This window comes from Malus sylvestris, chromosome 10, assembly GCF_916048215.2.
Source record: "Malus sylvestris chromosome 10, drMalSylv7.2, whole genome shotgun sequence".
In the NCBI taxonomy this organism is placed as follows: domain Eukaryota; kingdom Viridiplantae; phylum Streptophyta; class Magnoliopsida; order Rosales; family Rosaceae; genus Malus; species Malus sylvestris.
Genome location: NC_062269.1, coordinates 16,575,317 through 16,601,624, shown reverse-complemented (window position 1 = coordinate 16,601,624; position 26,308 = coordinate 16,575,317). Strand labels below are relative to the sequence as shown.

The following is a 26,308-nucleotide window of genomic DNA, read 5'->3' as shown; positions in this document are numbered from 1 at the left end:
GGAAAGGATGAGAACACAATGCTCTCATTTTTCTCTCTAAGAGGCCGGCCCCGTTGGAGGAGATTAGCTAGCAATCTTTCCTCCTCCAAGGTCACTTATCTCTTCTTCAAGTCCATCCTTGGTGTGGAAAAATTAGAGGTTCTCAACTTTGGGAACTTGGAGAATCCTTTCAACCATCCTCATCCAAGAAATCCATGGATCTAAGAAGCAAAGAATGAAGGCCCTCTCCTTGGGTGATTAGCCTTTGCTTATGCAAAGAGGAATCAACAAAGGTATAAAATCTCTCAACTCACTTTATTTTGAGTTGAGTCTTGGTTCACCTTTCTACTAGGCTTTGAATTTCATGGGTAATGTTTTGTTTTTGAGTGCATACATGAAGGAAATTTTGTGAAAAACATGTTCATTTAAGCAACATCTATAGCATGCAATTAACAATTAAAAGGCGGAATCATGCTTGTCTGCACTTAAAAACAAAATATTAACCATGAAATTCAAAGCCTAGTAGATTGGTGAACCTTGACTCAACTTAAAACAACATTTGTTAGTTGAGAAATATTATACCTTTGTAGATTCCTCTTTACATAAGCAAAGGCTAATCACCCAAGGAGAGGGCCTTCATTCCTTACTTCTTAGATCCATGGATTTGGATGGAAGAATTGGTTTCTCCAAGTTCTCAAAATTGAGAACCTCTAAGTCTCCACACCAAGGTAAGATTGATGAAGAAATGAGTGACCTTGGAGGAGAAAGATTACTACCTAATCCCTCCAAGGGTGGCCGGCCTCTTTAGAGAGAAAAGGAGAGCTTTGTGTTCTCTTCAATTCTCTAAAAGAAACCCTAAATGAATTTTGGCTATAAAGTCATATTTATACCTACATTCATTTGTGTGGCAAACTTGTAATTAAGTCCAAAACCCACTCCTTTAACTAAATGGCCGGCCATAGGGTTTCATTGGGCTTTTAAGGCCTTTGTGAATTATTTTTATTAAGTTGTCATACAACTTAAGTCAATGGGCTTGACGTTCGAAGCCCATTGGGCCTTGAGGCCCAAAACTAACCCGTGGTCTTTTAACGAACTTGATTCGTTTGATTAATTAACATATTAATTAATCCTTGCCATAAATAATTAAACCATTTAATTATTCTTACTCATCTCCATTGTTTCTTCAATCTCTGCCTTACACGGTGTACGATCCATTAGGTTCCTTTTAGCGAGGCAGTGGGCGATTAAAACCATTTCAAATCGATTGTGAATTGAAACTTACTTTCAATTCTCCCTTTAGTGATTATACACGTTTAGGGCTTCCACAAACCATGAGTGACACGTAGCAGCATATCATGGTTACCCAAGCTAATCAGAAGAGGTGGAGAACCTATTCAGTTTAGGATTACAATGCAATACGGTCTTTCTCTAATACAATACTCTTGACCACATTGTTTGGATTGATAGTTTATTCATGTCTACTATCCAATGTGATACATTTGCTTATATGATTACCTTGAATGAGATTTGGAACGACTTCCTAAATCTCATTCATACTCTGGCCAGAGATTCTTAATCATATCATAGAGTATTCTCCCCCAAATGGTTTGAAGGTTAGAGATCCCTTGTTGTGCATTCACTCGCCTCCATGGCTAAGTGGCTTAACCCCAACTATGCCGTGGACACCCTCGAATGGAGTGACTTTAACACAATCAAAGATCAAGGACTTAACCACAAGACAACTATGATGCCTCAGGTCAAATGACTACTTTGCATTATCCCAACCATGAGTTCTCATGTGACATGAGTATGAGAACTCCTCGTTGATCGTGTTCAGTGGACTCATTCATTATTGAGCACCTACATGCTTGTCTTGATGTCACACACACCAATGACTCGAGACTAGTCACTCTCCCTGAGAGAAGACACAGCACGTACTGATCTTAACGGACTGTCAATGCCCAATTGGCAATCCTATGATCAGGAACGTTTAGGATGTGTCTACGAAAGAATGGTCTCATGAATCTAACTTCTTTAGATCGCATTCTCCCAATCACATATTCCGTGGACTTATCGTTTAAGCGTATAACATTTATATGAGACGGCTCAAACAATAATCTTTGCCATTGATATTAAACTAGATTAGTTTAACATGTGAAATGTCCGTAAAGTATCATCATATGATTGGTTTTAGGGCACATTTCCAACAATCTCCCACTTGCACTAGAGCCAATCAGCTTGGTCATCAGTGATGATACCTCTTCTGTAGTCATTTCATAAATGGCTGAGTAGTAGGCCTAGACAATGGATATCTATATGTTATCCATAGAAGCAACCATGAGAATAACGACGTCACCATTATACATGATTCTTAATCATGTGGTTTAGTCTCTCATTTGAGTTCGGATCTTGATGAGACTTTGATTCCCTGGCTTGAGCTATCGCCCCATTAGTGTCGTAGTGTCGGTACACTAGAGACACTTTTTGGTTGGAACCGAATAGAGAGTTCATAAATGAACTTTCCCATCCAAACAACATTGTTGTAAGCTTCTATATGGCAATATATTTTGCATTCATAATGGAACACACTAAAGTCATTACTTTTAATGTTTCCATCCAAATATCTCTTTAGTCATAATAAAGAGATATCTGAGTATCTCTTCATTCATAATGAAGAAATATCCAATGATGGATTAGATTCATAATCTAATACATTTACGCTTCCATTACGTTACTCTAATTCTTCCTCATTCTTTGAGGAATCTATCCTTTAGTATTTCTTAAATACTTAAGGACTCACTTGAAAGTTGCCGTGGTTCTGATCCTGGGCTTGCACTGATATCGTCTTGTACCTTTCTAGGTACAACTCATATCAATGTTTTTCATACAATATGAAATACATAAATCACCTCTCTGCGTATGCATAAAGGATTCTATTTACGCATTATTTCTTTGGGAGTCAAAGGGTACGTTCCCTTTGAGAAGGGCAACTTGCTAGTCTCACTAGAGTCGTCCTTCTAATTGAAGTTTATCATCATATGAGAAACTTCCTAGCATCTCCTGTCTATTATTAGGGCTTGATATAATCCAATTATATCCTAAAATCTATCAATATAGATTTGCATCCCATGTATATAGATTATGTCTCCCATATACATTCTATCTTCATATAATGTTTTAAAGTCATAACTTTAACGAAAAAGTATTCTTTTCATTTCCAAAATTAATATATCATATATTTGTATATATATATATATATATATATATATATATATATATATATTCAAAATTAGGAACATGATTAACTCCCACTAATCTTTTGTAAACCTAGTAAACAAAAGATTCATTTACATCTTTATGAGAAATCAAACGATTTGATCTTTCTCTCATAAGACGCTTACAGCTCCCACTAGCTTGCTAAGATCTATGATGGTTGGATCTCTACAACTTACATGTCTTGTGATTCATAGTTTTAGACATATATTATCAAGACTATCTTAATAATGGTTTCGGAAACCTATATTATGTCCAAACATTGAATCACCATTTAGTTGTAGCTAGCAATCTTCGAATTAATTGAAAACAAGACTACGTCAAAGATGGTTTCTTCAAAGTCAACCATTCTCTTTGATTGTAGTCACCTTAAGCTACCAATTAGCTATTTAAGGTTTCATTATTTCGGGTCAAATGGTACTTTACCATTTCCTTGAGTATATATCGTATATACACTCAATGTAGTCATAAGGATTTTCATTCTTATTTCTTTCGAAATAAGAGGTGTAACTCTATGACATAGTCATAAAGTTCAAACCATTCAACTGAGACGGTTTATAAATCCTTCTCGACTACCTTGGAGCTTGTGGTATAGGAACTAGGTTGTTATATTTGTTGATCACTATCTTGTTTCTTAAAGAACCATTCTTTGAGTTCTATCCCTCGTTCATTTGCTCTATCTTGGGCAAATCCTAGTGTAGGATTACAATGAACTACCAAACAAACAACATTTGTTAGTTTGTTTATAGAAGTGATATCCAAATGTTAATTTAAGGATATCCACAAGATAATTCTCAAACAAATATTGCTTATTAGCACACAACCCCAAATCTTAACATGATTAAGATTTGTCTTTCTTTCCAACTACATCTTATGGAGTCATGAAAATTTTGGAAGATCTTCTAATTGACAATCATATTGTCTTAGAAGCATATATCCTATATATGAGTAATTGATAACATCCAACGAACTAAATCTTATTCAAGTTCGTTCTTCTCCTAATGGAGAAATCCATTATCTTTTGATGCTTCTTTCCTTGATATTATTCAAGGAAATTGTTCTAAAGTGTTATCTTTCCTTGGATCAAATCTAAGGAGGCAAATACTTTAGACGTCTTACTCATCAACTTACATTTCTTGAATTCTTTGAAACCTTTTGCAAAGTATTTGGACTTGTGTTTATTCAAAATAAACTATAGTGCAACCGAGAGTGATCTTCGGTGGATGTCATGCAACATGAGTAGTTTTATGTTGTGGACAAGTGCCACTAACATCTAAGTGAATTAACCTCAACAACTTTGTGATTCTTTCTTCTTTCCAAAAGAATAAAGATTCGAACATTTCGCCTCTATACAATTTTAATAAGAAGGTGTTGGATCCGGATCTAACGATCCAAAGCATCCATCTATGACCAACTCGTATTTCATGTTTTTGAGGTATCACAACTCAGTTGGGATTAGTCACTACCTTGCAACCTTTTGGGTTTTAAGCATCGTTATATTCTAAACAGTTAACACTACCATATCATCTCTACTATAGAGACAATCAATTAGATTACAATAATCTAATCATTCATTAATAAAGAACAATGTTTTGTCAAACAAAACATTTATCCATTTACCATACGGAATTAAGTTCCTTTATTCAATTGGAATGTAAAGTCAATCTTTGTTTTTCCATTTTCTTTGGTAGTTCATATGAGGAAGTAAGTACTAACTGCTTTCGCAGAGATCTATATTTTATTCACGTTTCGAATGTGAAGTACTTTCTCTTCTCTCATTAATCTTCTACTTCTTATTAGCCACACTTTTACAACGATTGTAAAACATAGTTACTAATACGGAATCAACCATTCAAGTAGAAGAACCAACTGTTTTGAACTATTCAAGAACAATTTACAACACCTTCGAAATGTGTGTTCTTGACACTTGCAAGACATTTCTTGCAAATACCCCTTCCAATGTCCATCCTTTCATAAAGAAAGTTTGTTCCCTTTGGAGTTATTTCGCTTTCTTCTTTTGACTTCTCCTTTGACTACAATAGTCATGGTCCCTAAACTCCCACTATCTCTCTTGAAACTTATTTCAATTGTGTTATACACATCAAACGATTTGGAGAGTGTGTGGTTATTGTTCACTATATAGTTTACAATAAACTTAGTGAACCATTTGGATAGGGACACAAAGGTGAAGTCCTTGCCTAGTTTCCATTTCTAGAAGTGGTTTAACACTTCAACACTCAATGATTCAAAAGCATCATAAGTCCATGTTGATGGACTATTTTTGTCAACCAACCATTATGTTCTAAACATAATTACAAACTTTCAAGAGTTGTTCAAGGCAACTCTCATTTCTTCATACAACAATTTATAAGTGAAGAATCATGGCACATAAAGTGTCCATGCCCTTGTGCTTTCTTCTCAAGTTCTTTGTTCATATAACAAAGAAACAAGCACTAGTGTTTGCATTAGCTAAGGGTTGTTCAAAACAACTCTTATTTCTTCATACAACGATTTGTAAGTGAAGAACTATGACATTAAAAGTGTTGTCCTCTTTATGATAGACTTATCTAACATGTTCTTCCAATGATACATTATCAATAGGAAGATTGTGAGGATTAGACTACTTAGGTACATATACAATCAATTTAAGACAATCTTTGGGATTGTGGTACCAAGTCCGGAAACTAAAGTATTCGGCTTTTCTTAGTCAAGTTTTGGATAGCGTTTTCAAATATATTGGTAAACAAATACATAACGAATATAAATTGATTGATTTTCAGCCATTTGATCCGGGTCTTTAAATCAAATAGCACCACCCACTATTTTTGGCAAATTCCATATCCCTCATTGGAATTCGAGAGTTTTGGATGAAACTCTTAGTAGGGTATGGGAGACTCACCATTACCAAGCCCACCTCAGAAGAATATCATATTGTCTAGCAACAATAATGATGAGAGGATAACACTTTAGCCATTTACAACTTTTGTAATTACCCATCTAATTTGGCCTCTAGAAAATGATGCCTCAGAAGAATATCATATTGGCACCATTGCACTTAGTTAAGTCATTCCCACCATGCTAGTTCAAGTAGGGGTTCAAGAATGGCCTTAGAAGAATATCATATTGACCATACTCATTGCCTACCTTCACTTCATCATATGTTTATAGGCTTCTCCTAAATGTAAGCACATACTTTGCATACCCCTGAACTGGACGAATACGGTGTATGAGTCACAAACAATTGAAGCCCACCATGGTGGAAGGCCTACGAAGAGATGTTCAAAGCATCTCTCGCTTATCAACTTAATAATGGTTTGGTTGAGGGTTTTTAGGTCTCATCACATATAAATATTCATTTTAATCTTTATTAAAACAATTTTGGTCCTATTACAACTATTGGTCCATTTGATTGAATTTAGTTGTATATAATACTCCCACTATGCTTATAAAACGGTTTTTAAAGCAAGAGTATATGATACTACTAACATAAACTTTGCATTCATTTCATGGACTATATAGTTGTCTTAGGGCCTTAGGATGACTATGAACCTTTGTTTAGATTCAACACGAGCCTAGTGTTGAATCTCGGTCTAGGGATGGTGATTGATTTTAGTTACGCGTTTAATCACATTAAGGCGTGTTGTCTTAGGGGCGTTGGACCCTCTACTCCATTTTCATGCATATCAAATAATATAAGAAAGGAGTACTTCAAAGTAAAGATGAGCTTATGCTCTTTACAACATTTGAATAAAACAAATTACTTTAAAGTAAAGAAGAGCTTATGCTCTTTTACAACATTTGATCAAATCAAATTACAACCAAAATCTTATCTACACATTCCTATGGTTCAAACAAATTTGAAACGGCCTTTCACATAGCTCAATTATCGTAGGCTTAGGTTCATAATCATCCTTTAATTAATTAACACTTTAACTAATTAAATTGAATGCAACATTTTCATTTGGTTTTTGTATCCATAAAATTGATTTAAATGGAGCTAAATGAAATGAAAATCCAATTCTCATTTAAAGAGACAAAACAATTTGGTTCTCAACTTAATTTGGGCCAAAATGCAATAACCTCAACTTTTGGGCTATATTGCAAAAACATAAACTTTTGGGGTCACTTTGTAAAAACACAAAAGTCCACTACTTCATGTAATTACAACTAGAACCCAAAAATTTCAACAAATGCAAAAACTTCATTAAAGGAGCAAAACAATTTGTCCTTTAGCGTTTTTGGACCTAAACGTAAAAACGTAAACTTTTGGGCCAAAGTGCAAATACACAACAGTATCAAAACTTTATGTAATTACATAAAAGCCCCAAAAGTACCCTATTTTAATAGGGTGGCCGGTTTTAGATAGAAGGGAGTGATGTGTGTGTTGATTTGTAGTTTTAGACATAAAGCATGCAAGTGGTGTGTGTGAAAGGGAATTAATCCTTACACACCCACCAATATTTCTTACATCTTTCTAAATAAATATCTAACACATTTAAACATTTGAAAAATATAAAACATAAACTTTATGAAATAAATCAAAACTTTGAATCAAAACACCAAACTTTTTGTTCTTGGCAAAAATGTCAAGAACAATGAAGAACACTCATGAAAAACTCAAAAAATTTCCATGAACATTTTTCACCCAAAAACATCCCAAAACCATTCAAACTTAAGGGAAATAACATATAACCAAACTAGGGCACATAGGGGTTCCAAAAGTTACTTGAAAACACTTTTAACAAGTCAAACAAGAACCCAAAAATCCACCCTTTGGATTTGGCCGAAAATTCCCAAAAACATGGCACCAAATTTTAGCTCCAATATTCATGCTCATATGAACTACATCTACAACATTTGAGATGGAAAATTTTCTAACAAAATTTACATTCAAAGAAGCAAGAATAAAGCTTGTAACATATTACAACATTTGAATCAAAGACTATGAACTACAAAACCCAAAAGGATTCACCAATTACTAGACCTAGGCTCTGATACCACTTGAAGGAAATTTTGTGAAAAACATGTTCATTTAAGCAACAACTATAGCATGCAATTAACAATTAAAAGGCGGAATCATGCTTGTATGCACTTAAAAACAAAACATGAACCATGAAATTCAAAGCCTAGTAGATTGGTGAACCTTGACTCAACTTAAAACAACATTTGTTAGTTGAGAAATATTATACCTTTGTAGATTCCTCTTTGCATAAGCAAAGGCTAATCACCCAAGGAGAGGGCCTTCATTCCTTGCTTCTTAGATCCATGGATTTGGATGGAAGAATTGGTTTCTCCAAGTTCTCAAAATTGAGAACCTCTAAGTCTCCACACCAAGGTAAGATTGATGAAGAAATGAGTGACCTTGGAGGAGAAAGATTACTAGCTAATCCCTCCAAGGGTGGCCGGCCTCTTTAGAGAGAAAAGGAGAGCTTTGTGTTCTTTTCAATTCTCTAAAAGAAACCCTAAATGAATTTTGGCTATAAAGTCATATTTATACCTACATTCATTTGAGTGGCAAACTTGTAATTAAGTCCAAAACCCACTCCTTTAACTAAATGGCCGGCCATAGGGTTTCATTGGGCTTTTAAGGCCTTTGTGAATTATTTGTTATTAAGTTGTCATACAACTTAAGTCAATGAGCTTGATGTTCGAAACCCATTGGGCCTTGAGGCCGAAAACTAACCCGTGATCTTTTAACGAACTTGATTTGTTTGATTAATTAACATATTAATTAATCCTTGCCATAAATAATTAAACCATTTAATTATTCTTACTCATCTCCATTGTTTCTTCAATCTCTGCCTTACACGGTGTACGATCCATTAGGTTCCTTTTAGCGAGGCAGTGGGCGATTAAAACCATTTCAAATCGATTGTGAATTGAAACTTACTTTCAATTCTCCCTTTAGTGATTATACACGTTTAGGGCTTCCACAAACCATGAGTGACAACTAGCAGCATATCATGGTTACCCAAGCTAATCAGAAGAGGTGGAGAACCTATTCAGTTTAGGATTACAATGCAATACGGTATTTCTCTAATACAATACTCTTGACCACATTGTTTGGATTGATAGTTTATTCATGTCTACTATCCAATGTGATACATGTGCTTATATGATTACCTTGAATGAGATTTGGAACGACTTCCTAAATCTCATTCATACTCTGGCCAGAGATTTTTAATCATATCATAGAGTATTCTCCCCCAAACGGTTTGAAGGTTAGAGATCCCTTGTTGCGCATTCACTCGCCTCCATGGCTAAGTGGCTGAACCCCAACTATGCCGTGGACACCCTTGAATGGAGTGACTTTAACACAATCAAAGATGAAGGACTTAACCACAAGACAACTATGATGCCTCAGGTCAAAGGACTACTTTGCATTATCCCAACCATGAGTTCTCATGTGACATGAGTATGAGAACTCCTCGTTGATCGTGTTCAGTGGACTCATTCATTATTGAGCACCTACATGCTTGTCTTGATGTCACACACACAAATGACTCGAGACTAGTTACTCTCCCTGAGAGAAGACACATCACGTACTGATCTTAACGGACTGTCAATGCCCAATTGGCAATCCTATGATCAGGAACGTTTAGGATGTGTCTACGAAAGAATGGTCTCATGAATCTAACTTCTTTAGCTCGCATTCTCCCAATCACATATTCTGTGGACTTATCGTTTAAGTGTATAACATTTATATGAGACGGCTCAAACAATAATCTTTGCCCTTGATATTAAACTAGATTAGTTTAACATGTGAAATGTCCGTAAAGTATCATCATATGATTGGTTTTAGGGCACATTTCCAACAATACAAGCATGATTCCGCCTTTAAATGTTAATTGCATGCCATAGATATTGCTCAAATGAACATGTTTTTCACAAAATTTCCTTCAGTAATCATGTTGTGTAATTAAGTTCATAGCTGTGAATTTTGATGTAGACTTGCAAACCTACTATTTGTTATTAAGTTAAAGTATTCAAATTACCAATCTGTGTTCTTGTTTAATTCACTGATTTTATAGTTTAATTTGTTTGTTAATCTTAATGTTTGATCACCATTAGGACTACTTATGAATTATTTGATCAAGATTATAGTACACATCATGCTTAATCTTGGTAGACATGTGAATAAATGAAGAAACTACTATGCATACATCTTGCCATGTGATTTCTTTGGTTCTTTGAAGTTTTCTTGTTCTTAATGGATTCTTATTTGGTAATCTAAGTTGACCATCACAACTAGGTTGCAGATTAGGAGTACTTGATCACAATCACACATCAAATGGATGATCATAAATAAGTAAAACGAACCCTAGTTGTAGATTGGAGAGTTGAATGTTTTTTGACTTAATTTTCATTGAATTGGCTTGTAATGGTGAAATTGATATTCCTAGTTTCATTCCCATCATTTCTGAATCAATCTATCATGCATCTTTATCTTGTCTTGCATTTTAAGTTACTTTAGCTTTCAAAACAAAAATCTAAATTCAGTTTTCATTTACATTTTCTTTAGGGTTCACATAAAGCTGGTAATTGTAGAGGTCTAATTAGTCTCTGTGATTCGCCACCCTTACTTGTGTGCCACTATAATATCCTTATATTTGCATTTGAAAGGAACACAACAATCTTGTGTTCCATGAAAGAACCAAACATATTGAGGTGGACAGTAATTTCATTAGGGCTCAAGTTCAAACTCAAATCATCCGCACCATATTCACACGAAGCCATGATCAACTGGCTGATCTTTTTACCAAGGCACTAGCATCTACTCAATTTCATCATTTTTTTGGGCAAGCTTGGCTCAATTAAGCTCCTTGATCTAGCTTGAGGAGGAATGTTGAAGTGTAAAGCATTTCCCATTAGACTCTTAACCTCTAGAGTCAGCTACCAAGGGTCTCTAGGGTCAGCTCAAGGCGACTCTCTTCCCTTGATTTAAAGGAGGTGACTGATTGGTGTAAATCTTTGATTTAAGGAGTAGATTAGTTCTCCTTGATTTAAGGATTAGATTAGATATTGTCGGCTGCTTGCAGTAGACATCTCTCCCATCTTTCGTTCTTATCTCCTCTCCGATAAATACTCGGCTCTTGTACATTAAACACATGAAATACATTACAAGTTAAAATAAAAAAATCTACAAATTTTTTGCTTACTACTCCACAGCTGAGCACAAGAAGTGGTAACGGTGTCCTTTCATCTGGATGGGGAGGCACTCCAATGGTTCAGGTGGATGGATTGCCTGCAAACTACTCGATGGCAGGATTTCACAAGAGCCTTATGCCATGAGTTTGGACAGTCTGAATTTGAAGACAGTGGTGAGGCACTATTCAAATTAAGCTAAACAGGTACCGTTAAGGATTACATTACTGAATTTAGAAGGTTGGCTAATAGAAAATAACTAGAAATTGAGCCCGTGCGATGCCGCGGGTTTTAAAACTGTGTTAAATGTGTGAAATATATGAAAACATATTCTCATCCATATCAAAATTCATATACATCCTAATGTTCAACAAAGAACCAAAACAATTTACAAACATGGTACTTGGCCCTCAATATGCAAAGAGCTCATTCCCCATCTTCATTTTGCAAAAACAATTCATCAGTGAATTTATTCAATTTTTTATACCGAAATTAAAGCTTTCTTAAAAAGCATTAATTTCATGAAAAGCATTCTTACCTGATGATTATAGAGATATCTGCACATCATAACAGCATTTAGACCTGTTCGTGGCTAGAATTTCCGTTGGGGATGTTTCCTAGCTGACGAGCACACAGTTCTCTGAGAGGTTGGGGCCGGTCGATGCTTTCTGTCGGGCTTCTGCTTCACTGGCAGGCTTGTCGGGTAAAGCTTGTCAAGCAAGGCTTGTCAGGCAAGGCTGAAAGAGAAAGACAGAGTTAACTTTGAAAGGTGCCTTTGTGGGGCCTTAGGTATAGGCCTTGAGGCTCACAATCAAGATTAACTTTTAAGTGCTCAGGCGTGCCACTGCCATCTTTAGCATGGCAGATGTAAAACGGATGTTGAGTTTTAGTTGTATATATACCCGAGAGGTTGTTTTAGTTATGACAGGTGCCTTTATGGGGCATTAGGTGTAGGCCTTGAGGCTTCCAATCAAGAACTAACCCAGTACTTGAATATATAATTTTTGTTTCATTGATTACAGAAGTATTATGACTATTATACTTTTGATTACCTGAGCCCGAAAAGCAAAAAGAATCCAAATAGGTGCCTTTGTAGGGCCTTAGGTGTAGGCCTTGAGGCTTCCCATCAGAATTCCTTCTATGCTTAAACATTCTACTATAATCATTATATAATAAAAATAACACTAAGGGATAGGTCGATTACTTGCGCCCCAAGTAACTTCGGACTTCTTGTTTATCAAAGACTGTCGTGGATGGGTTAAGTCCACATAAGGTTCTTTTTTATGCCTTGAGACCAAGGACTTTTAAATGATCAATCTTACATGCCCGAGGGCTTAGAACTTAGATCTGATTTAATCTGTGAAGACATATTTAAATCGGATTCAAGAACTGAGGAGCCTTTTTAATCATCAACTTGCCAGAAATAACTTGGATACAACTGGAAGTATATAACATATTGCTAGACTACTGAATGAAAAGACAAAAACAAAGAGGGTCGGGCAAGGTTTCACCTTGTCGGGCAAAGCTGATCGTCTTGCAACTTCCTATCTTTGTGGTTTATCAAGGGGTTTGAGAGCTTAAAAAGAGGGGTAGGGAGATGGGTTTACAAAAGGAAATCGATACTACAACAAGTTTTAAACAAGGTAGCAGAGCTATTACAAAGGCTTTGGGTGAGGGTTGATCCCGAAAGGGATGAAGGCTTGGGCTGACTACAGCTTCGTTGAAGGTAAATCTGGTTTGTGCTTGTATTTGTTTGTTTGATTGAGTGTCCTTATCTCTGATTTCTCTTTCTTCTTTTATAGACACTTCAACTTGGCCTCCTGTAGCAGTAATCTTGCCCGAATGCAACTTGAAAGGCAATGACTCATCAGCTTTTTACTTGTACTGCCACTGTAAAGTGCTTTTGGGCTGATTAGCTGGCTGGTCTACACCACTTGACCTCTAAGTAGGTGAGCAAGTGGTTTAAATGGTCTGCACCTAGTCAGAAAGGGCCTCTCTTGCTTTCTGGGCTTTGGCTGGGCTTCGGGCTTTTCTCTTTCTAGACCTCTTTCTTTTGGGCCAACTCCTTCTTGAGCCCAAAGTTCAAGTTTTAACTCAAACAAGACCTCTAGTAATTGAAAGTGCAATGATCTATTGCAATTGGTAAGTAATACTTAGTCACTCAACAATTACCAAATGGACCAAATAATAAAGAAAAAACCAATCTTGGTTAATTTATTTAACTAAGAAGAAAGGTTGTGAAGTTCCAAAATGAATATCCAGTCATCTTTTGAAATGTCAAAACTTACCTGGAAACGTCAGATTAGATAGGTCTCAACCAAGTACGAAGCGAATCCAAAATGGGCACAAAATTTCTAAAATAAAAAACAAAAGCACATGAGATACTAACAAAAGCCATAAGAAAAAAGGGAAATCAAAACCTTGTGCGGCAACAAACATACAGAACTTACTTTGAAAACCCAGATCATTGCAACCAAAAACCCAAAAAAATTATCGGAATCAAACCAAAAAACCAGATAAATTAACAACCCTGACTACTAATCGAACAACAACATATGCGAGCCATAATCAACCATTACACATATTTTGACAACAATGTAGGAAATCAGTGTATCACAAAGTGAAAGCAATCTCACAGTTGCCACACTTCTTATTAGTAGGGCTAAACTACAAAAGCAGTCAGCAAGTTATGCCGTGAACAACCGAGGATCGAATACATCTACTCTACAATATAAACAAAAATTTGGATGGACAGTTTGTAAGCTTTCCTGTTTCTCTCTGTGGTAATTTTTCATATGTGGCTTTGTGCATTCACACATGCACATTTGCCCACATTTCTTTGCTTCTTTTTTTGTTACTATTTGTCTTTCCTGAATTTATTAAGCAAAAGCTTAAATTATTCATGTGTGAATAGGTGGGTCTAGAGTCTGAAATGGTGGGGGAAGCATCTAGATAAAACGTGGGGCTAAAACGGTGTGGGAACGAAAAGTGAACCTGATTCCAACAGATACAAAGCAGTGGCAACAACCTCCATTAATAACCCTTATTAAGTCAATGAGTAGCCAACCTCTATTTGTGCAGTTTATTTGGAACATCCTAGTTTATCTGAACCAAAGCCTGGAAAGGGGAACACAGTTGTTCATATGCAAGCATGTACGCTTAGCTGGTATTGGCTTTACCTAATTTACTTTTTAAGTCCAATGTGATAGAAAATCCATTTTTGTCTTGATTTTACATGAAAAATACGGTGCATGTCCCCTGAACATACTGCTCAAGAAGCAAATTTTGCTTGCTTGCAGCATTTAGTATATAAACCACAATAAGCAATTTACTGGTCATAAAAGATAACTTCAGAATGAAAAAATATAAAAATTTCAATCTCAGTCTGCTGATCTTAAAAACAAAATCCATGCAACTGAACCTAACTAATACACAACTCGGCTGAGCCCAAGATTTCAATTTATTGGACATAAAAGCAAAAGGTCATAGAATTTTATTAAGATTTATTTTCCTACGTTTTCTAGGCCCAGATTACCAATGAACTCCTATTTTTCAACTAAATAGGGAATTTTCCCACGAAACTGAAAGCTAGGAACTTAGAACAATGAAATCAAACTTCAATTAAACCAATTTACAACCAGATGAGATTGAAAATTAGCTAATTAATTAATTAACGATTTAATCAAGAACAAACCCAGATATCTACAACCCAAATTAAACACAAAATCAAGATCCTTTCAGAAACATAAGCTTAAGAAGACGAAATTTGAAACCTTTCAAAAGCGCAGAAATAGACAGAAAAAAATATTGGGGGAAAAGTTGGGAAATTTACCAGAGGGGTTTAGGTGGAGGCACCGAGAGGAGACAATCGGCAAGGCAGATTGAAGCTTGAAAAGGCCGAGCTTGGACTTTGTGGCAGTGGTGAGATCTAGTGTTTTTCCACAGAGAGAGAGGGAAACCTGGATTGGGAAAATAGGGAGAGAAATAGACATTGATTTAAAGAAAAATGGTGAAGCCCTAAATTGAGCTGCTTGGTGCAGAGAAGAGTGAGGCGAGGAAGGAGACGGGGAGATCAGGAGTCAAGCAGAGAAAAAGTGGGTCTATAGTCTGAAATGGTGAGGGAAGCATCTAGAGAAGACGTGAGCTAAAACGGTGTGGGAACGAAGGGCAAACCTGAAATAACAAAAAAGAAGCAGGGGTGAAATCTGAATGACACTGTTAATGAACAATGTTTTTTTGTGTTGGGTTTTAGTATATGTATAATTTGGGTCCTATACTGCTTAAAAGTTGTTTTCTTGGTAGTTTAAAACGTAAATTAAAATATGATGTTAAACTTTTGCGTCCATGATGCTATTGCCATTTATGTTCAACTTGATTCTAAGCTTGCTGCAAACAAATTTATGATCCCTCAATCAAATCTATTGTTACAATCTCATCACGTGTCCTTACTTCCTATTTCAATTCATTTCTCCAAATCTAATGCTATGTCTATTAAGAGATTAACCCTTGAGGAGGTGCAACACAAGAGGGACAAAGGGGATTGTTGGTTTTGTGAAGAAAAATGGGGTAAGGGTCACAAATGCAACCAACATCAGTTATCAATGTTGGAGGTGGACTAGACACCACTGCAGTTGGTGAAGAGGTTGCAGCTGAATTGTAGCAAATAGAGCTTATTGAATGTTCTTTTTAATGCACCAGTGGTGAGGGAAAGGTTCAAACTTTGAAAGTGTATGGGTTCATCGAAACCTGCCCTGTGCTAATCTTGTTCCATTCTGGCAATGCACACAATTTTGTGGACTCACGATTGGCTAAGAAGATGGGATGGATTGTGACAAATACTAAAATTTAGCAATGGTGGTTGTGTGCAGTTCCCTCTCTCCGTGGGAAATTATGATTGTCCAGTAGGCATATATTCCTTGCCATATAGTGCTTGGAGTATAATGGCTATCTTTTGTAAGCCCTGTGTTGTGGGATTTCCAGCACCTTACAATGGAATTCAAGGTGAGGAGGTAAACTTACAAGCACAACAATAGTATACCTCATGCACCTATGAATGTCAAGAAAGTGATGGAGGGAGTTTGATGTCACAAATCATGTTTAGGGGAAAACATAAAAGACTTGTTGCCCCTTCTTCCGGGTCATGTGGATGAGAAAAGTTTTCCAAAGAAAAGAAGGAAAATAGATGATGCAAGGAGTAATAGTGTAAATTTTGACATTAGTGATCATATAACTTGTTGATGCACAAAATCAGTGAGGACTTTGGTACAACAGAAAATGTTAAGTTTGTGACCTTCGCTAGATTGCTTCGGTCACTAGTGTGGATAAGTATGTAAATGGATAGAGACAGGGAACCAAACACAAGATGTACGTGGTTCACCCAGATTGGCTACGTCCACGGAGTAGAGGAGTTCTCATTAATTATGAAGGGTTTACACAAGTACATAGGTTCAAGCTCTCCTTTAGTGAGTAAAAGTGAATGATTTAGTACAAATGACATTAGGAAATATTGTGAGAGAATGATCTCTATTTATAGAAGAGAGTTTCTTGTTTCATTCCGACATTGACACGTGTCGTGTTGTGATTGGCTTCTGATGTTAACACGTGTCGTACTATGATTGGCTTCTGATGTCGACACGTGTCACGTTGTGATTGGCCTCCTGGTTGGAGGGAAACTCTTATGGATCCTTGATGGTATAACGTTGACCAGTGCTCAGTAGTTTCGGGATTTGTCAAGTATGGTACAAATAGTGCTCCCCTAAGTTCCCGAGTGAGGGAAGCTCCTCGATTGAGGACTTGCAAGATCCAAGCCATTGAGTAATCACGAAACTTCTAAGTATCAAAGTGTGGTATCATTTTCACTTGCCTTATCTGTCTCATATGTAGATGTGGCATATTCTCTGGAAGTACTTTTCCTCCATCCAGGGGTGGTATCTTTAACCGATAAGATGCACAAGGTAATTTATCAATTTCACTTGAAGCTTACTTGTAGTTTCAGGCTTGGTCAAGTGTGATACAAACCCTATTGTAGAAGTCCCCCAAGTCACCGAGCTATGAGATTTGCCGAATGAGGTAACCGACAAGGTAAGCAATCAGACTTCCAAGCAAGCAACCTGGATCGGAGGTTCGACTTCGGCTTTTGGTTGATTGTTCTCCTTCTTCTTATGTCGTAAACAGCAACAAGGATAAGGAGAAGCAAATGGAGAAGAGATGATATGAGATACCTTTGCTTTTGAAGAAATAACTTTCCATAGGCTTATTCTTGAATTGGGCTGTGATGCGATGAAAGTTAAGCACTCAAATTAAACCCTCTTTTTGTCAAATTGTAATATAAATGCAAGTAGGGATCGTTCTAAACCGGGGATTAGGAGGGCTTGCTAAAACCTCTAAACTTACTCAAAAACATAAAAATAAAGTTAAAAACGTTTCAATAGACTCAAGGGACTCAAAACAGATTCTAAAGACTCAAAATTGCCTAAAAACACAAACTGGGCAGATTTGACTCTAACACAATTTTGGACGAAATTAGTGTTTTGGTTTGAATCAAAACACTCAAAAACACAAACAAAACCAAAATTTAACACTTTGAAACAAGAAAGTAAAATGGGGATTTTGGTTTTGATGAATTTGAAACAAACAAACAAGTTATAAAACTAGGCAGATTGTAAGACAAATTTGAGGAATACATTGATGGATGGATTAGTTAGAGGTCCATTCTTCACACATGAAACACTTGTACATGAATCGATTTCCAATTGCTTTTCAATAAACTATGATACTCAACACCCCAGATTAACCGTGATGCACAAATTAACCCTCAGATTTTCCTTTGCTCATTGAGTTGGATGAATGCATGCAACAACCCAAATCATTCTCTAAAAGTCCCCTGTATGAATGCATAATATTGATACAATCAGAGATCATTACGTGCAATGAAAATCATAAGCGTTGACGAGGCAATTATAACTATGAATGCATGATACATTTGCCAAGAATTCAATTAACAAGATTGTGATAAACAACCTTCACTACTCATGAATATAAACTTGTAACGATTAGGTGAAACTCATTTATATTCTAGCATCTAATTCATGCATGAAAACTAAGTATGCATCCTTAATAAACATACAAGAATCAGTTATGAATAAAATAGATAATTGAATTGTAATCACAACTTATCAAATCACAATTGGAAGAAATCAATTCATATCTCAAGCATGTTCATGGCTTCAAACTTCCCCCAAACTAAATAGGGGTTTAGCTACTCATAGTTGCAACAAAATCAGAAAATAACAAAGTAGACATTGAAAGCAAGAACGAAGTACACCTAAAACGCTCCAATCTTCAAGCTTGAAACACCAAGGACCTTCTTTTTCACCACCTTGTTGCGGCACAAGAAAGGGGAGTGGCTAAATGGAGGTCACGGCAAGGGATGAAAGTGTAAGTGTATGGAGTTGTGAGATGTGAAATGTAGTGTCTTTGGATGATTGCCCCCAAATTATGGTGAAGGGTGGATGTATTTATAGGCTAGGGAGATGAATGTATGGAGTTGTAATGAGTGGATGTAATGGGTGTAGTGGGTGGATGTTTGGTAATGAGTGGATGTAATGGGTGTAGTGGATGAGTGTTTGGTAATGAGTGGATGTAATGGGTGTAGTGGGTGAGTGTTTGGTAATGAGTGGATGTAATGGGTGTAGTGGGTTGTGGTAATGAGTGGATGTAATGGGTGTAGTGGATGAGGGTTTGGTAATGAGTAGTGTTTGGTAATGAGTGGATGTAATGGGTGTAGTGGATGAGTGTTTGGTAATGAGTGGATGTAATGGGTGTAGTGGATGGATGTTTGGAGAATGGATATGTTGGGTGAAATGAGTGGATGTAGTGGTAGGTGAATGTGTTCGGTGAAATGAGTGGATGTAGTGGTAGGTGAATGTGTTCGGTGAAATGAGTGGATGTAGTGGTAGGTGAATGGATGTGTTGGGTGAAATGAGTGTGCTAAAATTGTTATTTATAGGGAGAAGATGATGCACAAACTTCAAATTTAGTCCATTCCTTTTGCTCCAAGCATATGCTATCCATTCCATGCCCAAAAATGCTCCAAAATGCACTTATTTGCCACATTAACCCTTTGGACCTACAAACACACGAAAATAGCTTAAAATACTAAAATAACTACGAAATAACAACATAAATGCCAAGAAACAAGCTAACTAAGTCGCATAAATATGCTTCTATCAGGCTGGAGGGTTTTCTGGTTTCCTCCAAAGTATAAGGCCGACTCAAGAATTTGAGGGTCAAAACAAGTCCATCAAATCTAGAATACGTTCGACCCTGATGATATGGGATACTTTTGCTGTTGACAAAGTAGTGGATGTATCGGCACGTGTTTTGTTACGCTTGCCTCCACATGCTTCCTTGTATCCTTCTCACTTGCCCTATTTGTTCCTCAGACAGATGTGGTATCTTCTCTAGAAGCATAAGATGTTGAAGATGAGTACTCGAGAGCAATGCCAGGTAAGTAATCAGGCAAGGGGTTCCAGGTAATCAGTTTTTTACTGGAAGCTTGATTTCAAGTGCTGATTGATTGCTCTCTTTCTTTTTGTCTTGCAGGTAAGAACAAGGACAAATGAAAAGATAGGGAAAAAGCATGATATGGGATACTCTTGCTTTTAACCCTGATGATATGAGATACTCTTGCTTTGGTGTGGCTTGTTTGCAGAGGTATTATCGAGAGGAAAAGAAGCTGAGTATTTCGAGAGACTGTACTGAGAGTCCCCTCTCGGATGTGAAGAAAAGTTGAGCATTTTTTTTTATTTGCAGGTTTGCCTTGCTATGGAGGATGAAGGTCGACATATATAGGAGTCTCCCTAACAACAAGTAGTAGTGCTATTCCCTTACCCTTCTTGGTTATAGCAATGTAGTGGGAGCTGCAAGCTTCGCGTGTTTTCCTTTACCCTTCTTGGAAAGCTGACGTTGCGTGTGAAGATTGCAGACAAGCTTTATCCAAGGAAATCTGGGTCTCGAAGTTCGGATAGCGGTGCCTCTTCGGTTTTCGAACAAGCAATCCTGTCGGGGATCTGGCTCTCGAGATTCAGAGAATAGTGCCTCTTCAATTTTTAAGAAAGCAATCATGTTGGGAGTCTGACTCTTGAGATTCGGAGAGCAGTGTCTCTTCGATTTTTTGAGAAAGTAATCCTGTTGGGAGTCTGGCTTTCGAGATTCGAAGGGCGGTGCCTCTTCAATTTTTGAGCACGTAATCTTGTTGGGAGTCTGGCTCTTGAGATTCAGAGAGCGGTGCCTCTTCGATTTTTGAGAAAGCAATCCTGTTGGAAGTCTGACTCTTGAGATTCGGAGAGCAGTGTCTCTCCGATTTTTTAGAAAATAATCCTGTTGGGAGTCTGGCTCTCGAGATTCGAAGGGCGGTGCCTCTTCGATTTTTGAGCACATAATCCTATTGAAAGTCTGGCTCTCGAGATTCGGAGCAAGCAATCTTGTTGGGAGTGTTTTCTCGAATGTGAGTAAAGGTTGGGCATTTTTCCAGTCTGCCTTGCCACGGAGCACGGAGGTTGGCACACATTGGGACTTTCTTGTTATCAAGCAGTGGTGCTGTTCCTTTACCCTTGTGGGTAATAGTAGGGTAGCTGGACCTTCAAAATTTATGTGTCTAAACTTTGTCAGAGATCTTTGGTAAAGTTATCTGTGGTACCCGAGGAGCTGATGTTGTTGGAAATGTGCCCTAAAGCCAATCATATGATGATACTTTACGGACATTTCACATGTTAAACTAATCTAGTTTAATATAAAGGGCAAATATTATTGTTTGAGCCGTCTCATATAAATGTTATATGCTTAAACGATAAAGTCCAAGGAATATGTGATTGGGAGAATGCAATCTAATGAAGTTAGATTCATGAGACCATTCTTTCGTAGACACATCCTAAATGTTCCAGATCATAGGATTGTCAATTGGGCATTGACAGTCCGTTAAGATCGGTACGTACTGTGTCTTCTCTCAGGGAGAGTGACTAGTCTCGAGTCATTGGTCTGTGTGACATCAAGTCAAGTACGTAGGTGCTCAATAGAGAATGAGTTCACTGAACACGATCAACGAAGAGTTCTCATATTCATGTCACATGAGAACTCATGGTTGGGATAATGCAAAGTAGTCCTTTGACCTGAGGCATCATCGTTGTCTTGTGGTTAAGTCCTTGATCTTTGATTATGTCAAACGTCATTCCATTGGAGTGTCCACGGCATCGTTGGGGTTAAGCTACTTAGCCATGGAGGCAAGTGAATGCGCAACAAGGGATCTCTAACCTTCAAACCGTTTGAGGGAGAATACTCTATGATATGATTAGAATCTCTGGCCAGAGTATGAATGAGATTTAGGAATGCGTTCCAAATCACATTCAAGGTAATCATATAAGCACACGAATCACATTGGATAGTAGACATGAATAAATAAACTATCCAACCAAACAATGTGGTCAAGAGTATTGTATTAGAGAAAGACCGTATTGCATTTGTAATCCTAAACTGAATAGGTTCTCCACCTCTTCTGATTAGCTTGGGTAACCATGATATGCTGCTAGGTGTCACTCTTGGTTTGTGGAAGCCCTAAACGTGTGTAATCACTAAAGGGAGAATTGAAAGTAAGTTTCAATTCACAATCGATGTAAAATGGTTTTAATCGCCCACTGCCTCACTAAAAGGAACCTAATGGATCGTACACCGTGTAAGGTGGAGATTGAAGAAACAATGGAGATGAGTAAGAATAATTAAATGGTTTAATTATTTATGGCAAGGATTAATTAATATGTTAATTAATCAAGCGAATAAGTTCGTTAAAGACCTCGGGATAGTTTTGGACCTTAAGGCCCAATGGGCTTCGAACGTCAAGCCCATTGACTTAAGTTGTATGACAACTTAATTCACAAAAGCCCAAAAGCCCAAACAACACCCTAAGGCCGGCCATATGGTTAAGGGTAGTGAACTTGGACTTATTTACAAGTTTGCCACTCAAATGAATAAAGGTATAAATATGACTTTATAGCCAAAATTCATTAAGGGTTTGTTTTAGAGAAAATTGGAGAGAACATGTCTCTCCATTTCTCTCTAAAGAGGCCGGCCCCTTGGAGGGTGCATCTAGCAATCCCACTACTCCAAGGTCACTCATTTCTTCTCCAATCTCTCCTTGGTGAAGAGACTTAGAGGTTCTCAATTTTGGGAACTTGGAGAAACCTATTCTTCCATCCAAATCCATAGATTTTAATATGCAAGGAATGAAGGCCCTCTCTTTGGGTGATTAGCCTTTGCTTATGCAAAGAGGAATCTACAAAGGTATATTTCTCAACTCACTTTGATTTGAGTTGAGTCTTGGTTCACCAATCTACTAGGCTTTGAATTTCATGGTTAATGTTTTATTTTTAAGTGCATGCAAGCATGATTCCGCCTTTAATTGTTAATTGCATGCTTATTGATGTTGCTTAAATGAACATGTTTTCACAAAATCTTCCTTCAAGTGGTATCAGAGCCTAGGTCTAGTAGTTGGTGAATCCTTTTGGGTTTTGTAGTTCATAGTTTGTGATTTAAAAGTTGTAATTGTTACAAGCTTTATTCTTGCTTCTATGAATATAAATTTTGTTAGAAAATTTGCCATCTCAAATGTTGTAGATGTAGTTCATATGAGCATGAATATTGGAGCTAAAATTTGGTGCCATGCTTTTGGGAAAATTCGGCCAAATCCAAAGGGTGGATTTTTGGGTTCTTGTTTGACTTGTTAAAAGTGTTTTAAAGTGACTTTTGGAACCCCTATGTACCCTAGTTTGGTTAGATGTTATTTCCCTTAAGTTTGAATGGTTTTGGAATGTTTTTGGGTGGAAAAAGTTCATGGAAAAATTTTTGGGTTTTTCATGAATGTTCTTCATTGTTCTTGACATTTTAGCCAAGAACAAAAAGGTTTGTGTTTTGATTCAAAGTTTTGATTTATTTCATAAAGTTTATGTGTTATGTTTTTCAAATGATTTATTGCATTAGATATTTATTTGAATGGTGATGGAAATGGTGATGGGTGTGTAAGGATTAATTTCCTTTCACACACACCACTTGCACCACTTGTTGCTTTATGTCTAAAACTCACAAATCAACACACACATCACTCTATCCTCTTCCAAAACCGGCCACCCCCTAGTGGGGGTACTTTTCGGTCTTTTATGCAATTACATAAAGTTTTGATACTTTTGTGTATTTGCACTTTGGCCCAAAAATTTACGTTTTTACGTTTAGGTCCAAAAACACTAAAGGACAAATTGTTTTGCACTTTTAATGAAGTTTTTACATTGTTTAAATTTTGGGTTCTAGTGTAATTACATGAAGTAGTGGACTTTTGTGTTCTTACAAACTGACCCCAAAAGTTTATGTTTTCGCAATATTGCCCAAAAAGTTGTGGTTATTGCATGATGGCCCAAATTAGGTTGAGAACAAAATTGTTTTGTCTCTTTAAATGAGAATTGGATTTTCATTTTATTTAGCTCCATTTAAATCAATTCTATGGATACAAAAACCAAATGAAAATGTTGCATTCAATTTAATTAGTTAAAGCGTTAATTAATTAAAGGATGATTATGAACCTAAGCCTAATATAATTGAGCTATGTGAAAGGCCGTTTCAAATTTGTTTGAACCATGGGAATGTGTAGATTAGATTTTGGTTGTAATTTGATTTGATCAAATGTTGTAAAAGGGCATAAGCCCTTCTTTACTTTAAGGTAATTTGTTTTATGCAAATGTTGTAATGAGCATAAGCTCACCTTTACTTTGAAGTACTTCTTTCTTGCTTTATTTGATATGCATGAAAATGAAGTAGTTGGGTCCAACGCCCCTAAGACAACACGCCTTAATGTGATTAAACGCGTAACTAAAATCAATCACCATTCCTAGACCGAGATTCAACACAAGGCTCGTGTTGAATCTAAACAAAGGTTCATAGTCATCCTAAGGCCCTAAGGCAACTATATAGTCCATCAAATGAATGCAAAGGTTATGTTAGTAGTATCATATACTCTTGCTTTAAAAACCGTTTTATAAGCATAGTGGGAGTATTATATAGAACTAAAAACAATCATATGGACCAATAGTTGTAATAGGACCAAAATTGTTTTAATAGAGATTAAAATGTATATTTATATGTGATGAGACCTAAAACCCTCAACCAAACTATTATTAAGTTGATAAGCGTGAGAGTGCTCAGAACACTCTTTCGTAGGCCTTCCACCGTGGTGGGATCCAATCATTTACGACTTGTATACCGGCTTCACCCTATCATGGGGGAATACAAAGTGCATGCTTATACTCAGGAGGAATCCATAAACATATGATGAGGTGAGTGTAGGCAACGAGGATGGCCGACATCGTATCATCGTGAGGCTATTCTTGAACCCCTTCACAAACTAAGCATGGTGGGAATGACTTAACTAAGTGCAATGGAGCCAACATCATATCATTGTGAGGTGACATTCTCTAGAGGCCAAATAAGATGGGTACTTGCATTAGTTGCAAATGAGTAAGCGTACTCTCTCATTATTATTAATGCTAGCCAACATCATATCATTGTGAGGTGGGCTTGGTAATAGTGAGCCTCCCATACCCTACTAGGAGTTTCATCCAAAACTCTCGAATTCCAATGAGGGATATGGAATTTGCCAAAAATAGTGGGTGGTGCTATTTGATTTAAAGACCCGAATCAAGTGGCTTAAAATCAATCAATTTATATTCGTTATGTATTTGTTTACCAATATATTTGCAAACGCTATCCCACACTTGACAAATAAAAGCCGAAAGCTTTAGTTTCCGGACTTGGTACTACAAAACCATAGATTGTCTTTAATGGCTTGTAAATGTACCTAAGTAGTCTCATCCTCACAATCTTCCTATTGATAATGTATCATTAGAAGAATATGTTAGAAAAGGTCTATCATAAAGAGGACAACACTTTTAATGTCATAATTCTTCAATTACAATTTGTTGTATGAAGAAATAGGAGTTGTTTTGAACAACCCTTAATCAATCCAAACATTAATGCTTGTTTCTTTGTTACATGAACAAGGAACTTTAGAAGAAAGCACAAAAGCATGGACACTTTATGTGCCATGATTCTTCACTTACAAATTGTTGTATGAAGAAATGAGAGTTGCCTTAAACAACTCTTGAAAGTTTGTAATTATGTTTAGAACATAATGGTTGGTTGACAAAAATAGTCCATCAACATGGACTTATGATGATTTTGAATCATTGAGTGTTGAAGTGATAAACCACTTAACGAGACGGAAACTAGGCAATGACTTCACCTATGTGTCCCTATCCTAATGGTTCACTAAGTTTATTGTAAACTATGTAGTGAACAATAACCACATGCTCTCCAAAATGTTTGATGTGTATAACACAATTGAAATAAGTTTCAAGAGAGATAGTGGGAGTTTAGGGACCATGACTATTGTAGTCAAAGGAGAAGTCAAATGAAGAAGATAAAATTAACTCCAAGGGAACAAACTTTCTTTATGAAAGGATGGACATTGGAAAGGGTATTTGCAAGAAATGTCTTGCAAGTGTCAAGAACACACCTTTCAAAGGTGTTGTAAATTGTTCTTGAAAAGTTCAAAACAGTTGGTTCTTCTACTTGAATGCTTGATTCCGTATTAGTAACTATGTTTTACAATCGTTGTAAAAGTGTGGCTAATAAGAAGTAGAAGATTAATGAGAGAAGAGAAAGTACTTCACATTCGAAACGTGAATCAAATGTAGATCTCTGCGAAAGCAGATGGTACTTACTTCCTCATATGAACTACCAAAGAAATTGGAAAAACATAGATTGTCTTTATATTCCAATTTTAAGGAACTAAATTCCGTCACTATGTGAAATG

The 26,308-nt window shown here is 36.6% G+C and overlaps 1 protein-coding gene and 2 long non-coding RNA genes across 5 annotated transcripts in view; 1 reads left to right on the top strand and 2 right to left on the bottom strand.

Annotated features, from left to right (window-relative positions):
* The window catches only part of LOC126585530 (uncharacterized), an 85,142-nt gene that overhangs the window by 14,693 nt on the left and 44,141 nt on the right, over positions 1-26,308 (top strand). The gene's annotated exons all lie outside the window — the stretch shown is intronic.
* Positions 1-26,308, bottom strand: part of LOC126585521 (uncharacterized) — a 79,695-nt gene that overhangs the window by 13,251 nt on the left and 40,136 nt on the right. The window lies entirely within an intron of this gene.
* On the bottom strand, positions 11,661-15,620 carry LOC126585525 (uncharacterized). Of its 2 annotated transcripts, none has more exons than XR_007610565.1 (3): positions 15,230-15,620; positions 13,686-13,751; positions 11,661-11,954 (listed from the first exon to the last, which is right to left on the bottom strand). It is a non-coding gene; the product is annotated as an uncharacterized LOC126585525 (long non-coding RNA). The 2 variants fall into 2 exon arrangements; XR_007610563.1 differs by lacking the exon at positions 11,661-11,954 and adding an exon at positions 13,507-13,527 and having other exon boundaries at positions 15,230-15,619.